Here is a 6,882-nt window from a genome sequence, read left to right as displayed (position 1 = left end):
ACATCTCCTTTTCCCAAATATTGTTGGATGGACAATAAAACCAAATCTAAGTGATATATATGTGCACCTACTCAGGTACACACATACACACACATGGACACAATATAATAAATAAGTCTAGGTGTGTTGATTGTCATTCTTGGAGATATTACTGTATCACTCTTCTTTCAATTTGTAAGTAAAAATGGAGAAACATGTAAGAATTGTGCAAAAGCCTACAACTTACACGTTCCTCCTGACATTGGGGATTTTTCTATTCCTCATTCCAGAGAGACCGAGCCTGGATGCACTGCAGTCCCTGCTCATGAGCAGAAAGGGGCTGAGAGCTGGGAAACTCCCAGAAACTATTGCACCCATCTTTACCAGCAGCCAGTGGGGGATTACAAAAAATAATCATACAAACCTGAAAGATGCAGGAAAGTGTGTAAAAAGACACAAAAGTGCTCATCAAAAGAAGGATGGTTTGGGTGGCTCTGGACTCAGGGGAAGACTTGGGGGAGCTGGTCTTATGAACATGCTGCATTCTCTGCTTGTGCCTGTGCAGGATGAGCACCATGAAGCTGCTGGCCCAGAGCATGAGCCCCAAACACAGGGCATCGGGGAATGTTACCAGTACTGCATACAGTGATAGTGAGGTTGTGTCAAGACGAACAGAAGAGCAGTATCCATAATCTTTCATGCTTGTGATATTATTGTTGCTCCTTTTTCCAGTCATATGTGAAATAATCATAAGATTTACAAGCAGGTACAGAATCCAGCTCAGGTATATGGATAAACCAATGTATTTGGGAGCTTTCACTTTAAGCTCTGAACAGCTGGAATTCTCAGGACTAATCTTCATGGCCTGGAAGACACTCAGGAGGCAGGTGCTGCCAATGGACACACCCCTGCCCACCCTGTGAAGATAGAAAAGCAGCTTACATCCAAAATTACTGAGGAAACCTTTCACTCCAAAAGCTTCCACTGTCTGGGGAACTCCTCTACACAGGAGAGCTAACAAGTTGGCCGCAATCAAGTGCTGAAGAATCAAGTCTGTGTGTCTTACCTTGAACCCTATGAGGTAATGGACCAGATAATGGAGGAGAAGAGAGGAATTGCCCAGAGCTCCAACCACAGTCTGTGACAAGAAGATGATACCAACAACCACATCACTGGCTGCCACCCTGCCAGTTCTCTGCTGTGCCAGCCAGTGGGTCTGGCAGGAAACAGGAGGACTGGACTGCACATGTCCTATCAACCAAAACCCAGTATTGTACACTCTTCAGAGTTACCACTCTGAAAATTTACAAAAGGTCTTATTTCACTAGCAGGTTTTTATGAGGTTGGTATGGATAGTCAAATCATGAAGTATGTGTAAATCCCTGTTGTGAAGGCAGCACATGGTGATTCATCTTCATGACATGAGCCAGGTGCTGAGATGACTTTGCTGGTGACCAAGAGAACTTCTGCACACAGATATTAAGTCTCTGTCCAGATTCACACTCCAATCAGGTACAGAGGTGTCTTGAACCTGGCTGAGTGTTTACAGAGAGCACAGCAAGAACCATCAAGCTTCCCTAAAGGTCGTGAGCAGGTTCTTCTATCAATCCAGCTCATATTTTCTTCCATTTGTCTATATTTATATTGTCTTCAAAACTAGTGGTACTTAGACAGTTCATTGTAAAATGTTCCCATTTACTCTGAAATATTAATTCTATGTGCAAGGTCACTTATGAAGGAACATTTAGATATTGATTTAATGACTGCAGATGCACTGAGGGAACCTCAGCCCTGCAGGCACCTGTGCCATGGTTAGTCCCATGCAGGGAGGCAGGACTGACTCCACATCAGGACAGCTCCCCATGACTCATATGGTGAATTGTTAGGAACACAAGCTCAAGGGCCCTATCTCAGGAATTTTGCCAATTCCCAGATCTTCTCCTAAGTCTTGGGATACTAAGAAATAACACATAATTAAAGAGTATAGTGTAGAAACAAAGTATTCACATTTTAGAAGACTCAGATATGTGTTAATTAATACCTAAGGAAAAAATGTATCAGAAAAACAATATTAGTGAATGATATTACAATCGGAGCCATTCAAGAAATTTGGTATGTGTTAGTATTTAAAAGTTGAAATACTAGAATTTCTGCATTCATTTGAATGCATATATTTAACAAAATTTATTGGGTAAAAAAATTTATGTCCACTTGTTACTTAACAGATGGTGAAGAGCTTTCCTATGTACCCTGCACATTCATACCCTGCTCCACTATCAGATTCCTATGCCAAATGGTACATTCACTACAATGAGAAAATATTCCACCTGAAAAAAATATAAAGCTCTTACAGATGGTAATAGAATTCTGTAATAACCTTGTCCACTATTTCCATACATGTTACTTTCCATAATACAGAGAAATGGCCTCACTATCCTTGAATTGTGATGCTTTCAGTATCGGTACAATTACTCTCACCACACTGAGAGTCAGAGAAAATGTTCTGCCCAAGCAGTCACCATCAGCTCTCTCTCTGCACAGGACTAAGAAGATTCCCGTGAGCTCCTCCTACTCCACACACAGGCAGGGAGATACTATGAGTCTGGACCTAGAAATCATGAAGATTTAGTGTAGAATTCCTGTAAGGGAAACTGAGCAGCTGGGTGACTTTAAAACAACCTCCTTGTACACCTTGAAAATCACATTTAATTTTCACTTGGACTAAACCACAGCAATCCCTGTCAGTAAGAATCACATTGAGTTAAATTAGGACCCATGGTGGTTTGGCATTTAGGCTAGCACCCATTTATCTTTGCTACCTGGAGCCATTCTTCATCAACCATTTTAATACTTGTGTGGCTCTGGCTTCTGGAGGGGCTCAACTGAGTGTCTGCTTTTTGGCTGTGATTACTTACCCAGACTCTTGATGGGTCTCTTCTCACAGATGCTGCTCTCACACTCACCCTGAATCACTCACCAGGCTTTTCCTCTCTGCCAGGATGGTGACCTCAGTGCAGAGGTCTCTCTGACCAAGATGTGTGCTGCAGGGAGGCGGCCAGCTCCTGAGATATGGGTCTGTGGCTCTGTGACCTCACCTCCCCTGGGACCTGCAATTACCACTGTGCCAGCAGCAGCAATGGCTGTGCAGGCTGGGGGAGCTGAGGACACTGCTGGAAACTTTCTCCCCAGGTGTCACTTATGAATAACAATTTTAAACTTTCCTCATAACATGTCTTCAGAGTATATTCTAGTGTTTGGAGAGACTCTTACTTATCCATGATCCTGGGAGACCAACAGGGTGTCACTTGGAGGGGTTGGGAAATACTGAGGTCTGTCATATGAAGAGCTGGCAGTGAGCTTTGCATGTCTCATATTATTTCTTCCTTCCCTGGGAAGATTTCTACTCCAAATCAAGTTGCTTCCCATTCTTCATTTCAATGAACAGCACCAGATTGAAGGTATGAGCAGAGAAATGGAAAGAGAGAAAACACATAGGAAGGATATTAACACAGATACAAGGAAAAGAAAGAATGGATGCTAGTAGTTCACCTTCGAAGTCACCGGATTCACCTGCACAAAGATGAGTGAATTCATTGGATACATTTACATAATTGAATGTTAATTTATATTCTACTTTGTGAATAAATAAGTCCTGCCAATATTGACCTCCACTACTGACAGGGGGAGGAACAGAACAATATCCATCAAACAAACAGAATGTAATAAAATTCTCTTCAACAATGTCATCAGCAGAATCAGTTTGACTTGTCTGAGCCAAGAATTCTGTAAATATCAGATATTCAAGGGCTACTAACATTAATTCAGTAGCCCCATGGGGTGACTACAGCACAGGAGCCCTTTCAATTACTGTACTCCCTCCAGCCCTGCAAGGACAATGTATACACTGAGGCACCTTAACTAATGCTGTGAGATTTACCATCTAGGTGGAAACCTGTGGTGTGAACACAGGTGGGCTTTGGGCAGTGACACTAAATGGGAGTGAGTCTGAAGTGGTTAAAAGAATAAGGACATGAGGAAAGGGTGGACAGGAAAACAAGATGGTAGAGCTCCTGTGATATGAAGGAGAGAGTGCAAAATAGAGAAGATAGATGCAAAAAAGAAAAAAACTCATTATCTATCCAGAAAAAGCTCATGGACATGGCTAGGTATAGGCACACCTGGGTTGAGGAGCCAAGGGACACAAGGACATAGGGTTAACCAGGTAAGAGAGACATGGGGTGTCAGGTCACACAGGAATGAAGATGCTTCTGGGGATGGGGACAGAATGCAAAATAATGTTGCAGATTACTGGATGTAAAGCCTCTGAGGTGTTCATAGCTACACCTGGTGGGAAGTTGTGAACACGGATGGGGGAACAGGGACTGAATTAATTAGTTGTCCAAAACAGGCCCAGAGTGTGACAAAAAAGTGAGTCTATGCAGAGACAATGGGCCTTGGAGGAGACAAATTCGACAGAGAACAATGAAAGAGCAGGGGAAGGTGGTGGGGAAAGAGCTAATGAGGACGATGGCCCTGGCTGCAGTCACTTTGCAGCCTGAATTGGGTGTTGAGAAGGCTGAGAGTAGACCTTGGACATTTGGGTGTGGGGCCCAGGGGCCCTGGTGACCGACTGAGGAAATGGAGTTGAGGGTGGATACAAGAGAGGACAGAACTCTGATGATGAGACTTGTTGGGTTAATGGAAGGCAGAAAGGCTGTCATGAGGCCACCATGAGAGACATCACTGAGGAACAGACATAAAATATGTCACAACACAGCTGTGTGGGGGTTAGGCATGGAATGGATTCCTGGCTCTGAGGGATGGGGGAGGTTCAGTGTGTAGCTACAGCTCAGAGTGAGGAGCCAAGCCTCTGTGAACATTAGGGTAACATGTGTTCAGACTCAGCCCTGCTTATGGATGGGTGACTGACAACTGAATTTGTGTACATTTGTGGTATACATGAGGAATTCACATGGGTAGATACTATGGAATGATTACTGAAAACCAGGTAATTTACCTACATATCATGTAATATACTTAACTTGTGGGGGGGACATTGAAGATCTCTCAGCAAATTAGAAGCACACAATACTGTCTTGCTATCTGCAGGTTCCATGCTGTACAGCAGATCCCCAGGGTTCATTCATGTAGTAATGGAACTTTGTGCACCAACAATAGTCCCCCATGTATTTCACTACCCACCTCTTTACAATCCTCATTACACTCTGTTTTTGTAAAGTTCACTTTTGTAGAAGTTAAAAGTTTGGTGTCCTGTGTGGCAATGTTAAGAGGTGGTGGAACTTTTATGAGATGACCCTGGTGGAGGTTGACAGGTCACTGGGTCTTTGTCCATTGAAATAATCAAGGTATTTCACATGAGACTCTCACTAGCTCTCATGAAAGAGTTGATATAAGGGACTGCTCTCTAGTTTTCAAATTCACCATGTGATCTCTCACACACACATTCCTCTCATGTTGCCCACCACCTCCATATGACACACAATGCAGCCACACAGGAAATGAGCCAATGTGGGTGCCATGCTTATGAGGATGCTAAACTGTGAAATATGATCTCTCTCTCTCTCTCTCTCTCTCTCTCTCTCTCTCTCAAATATCCAAAATGTAAAATAAAGATTTTGTCCAACTAAAACTTAAAAATAAATAAATACTTTTAAATGAAATACCTAAATTCTTGGGTTTTGACATAGAAGAGGCTAATAAACAAGGCTTTCTGCTATATCTATATGAGATCATTAGACTCTTCTCTTGGGATTGAACACACCTACCTTGGTCCTGATTTCAGCCTCCTCAGATCATCTCTTCCTTACTATGATCTACATTCTTATTCTGTATTTTAAATAATAAAGCTTTGGGGCATCAGTTCTTCTGACATCCATATGGTCACACCACACCTGGGACTTTTATCTGGCAAAGAAGTACAATCTGGAAATAAGGCAGTGAGACATCCCAAGGCACAATATCTGGAACATATTCATTAGAGTGGGACAAGTTTACAGTTGACTTTAGCATTATATCACAAGAATGATTTTTTTAAGAAAAAAATAATTTATCTATAGTATTGACAATATTCTTGGTTGGGTGAGCATGATTTTGTGATGGGAGCCCTTAGATGACCTGTCCCTCACTTCCCATTTGATGGCCTTATAACTCACCCTCAGGACTCCTCTCCATATAGGTTGAAGATCTGGGGACTCCACAGGCACAGCTCCTCCCATGGATCTCCAGAGTCTTTGATGTTTTAGGTGTTTCTCTTCCTTTCCTGGACTCTCAATTCTCTCTGCACTCAAAGACATTTTCCGCCCTTAAAGTCGATGTTATCCCAGGCTGCTTATTAGCATAAACAACCTTGAACAGAAAGTCCATAGAAAAAACAGAACATCCATCCTCCTGTGAAATGTTCATGTCACAGAAAAATCAAGAGAATTCTCTTTCCATCAGGCCCACATGTGTATTTATATACTCAATACACGTACACATTTTTTTTAAAATAAAGGTGTACTTGGATTTTGATGTTTTAGTGAATTTTGACATTTTTATTTCTTTTGTATGTACAGATCTTTTTCAAATTAAGAATCCAGAACCAGGGACACAGGGCAAGTCAAGTCTGGAGATCTTTGGCAGAATGTCATTGTAGTATTAAGGGATACAAATAGGGCTATAAACTCTAAATAGTTACCACTTGTCCTCATTTCTCATTAGGGAATAGCCAATAGTCCATTCCTAAAGAAAAGATACATAGAACCTCTTAATCTGCAAAAGATAAAGTGACCCAAATTATATGCAGGCCGCTTTAGGAAGCTTTTCATTGCTGTGAAAAAGGCCTCCAACAAGGATTACCTAGAATAGGAAAGATTATTTGGGCTCATGGTCTCAGAAGGCTCA

General features: G+C 42.1%; 1 pseudogene; it reads right to left on the bottom strand.

The window, feature by feature from the left end:
* Nucleotides 1-222: 222 nt before the first annotated feature.
* On the bottom strand, nt 223-6,293 carry LOC107160733 (annotated as a pseudogene).
* Between the last annotated feature and the right edge of the window lie 589 nt (nt 6,294-6,882).

The sequence above is a fragment of the Marmota marmota genome, unplaced genomic scaffold (genome assembly GCF_001458135.2).
Source record: "Marmota marmota marmota unplaced genomic scaffold, marMar, whole genome shotgun sequence".
Lineage (NCBI taxonomy): Eukaryota > Metazoa > Chordata > Mammalia > Rodentia > Sciuridae > Marmota > Marmota marmota.
The sequence above is the reverse complement of the archived record's forward strand: the minus strand, read 5'-3'. Positions and strand labels throughout refer to the sequence as shown.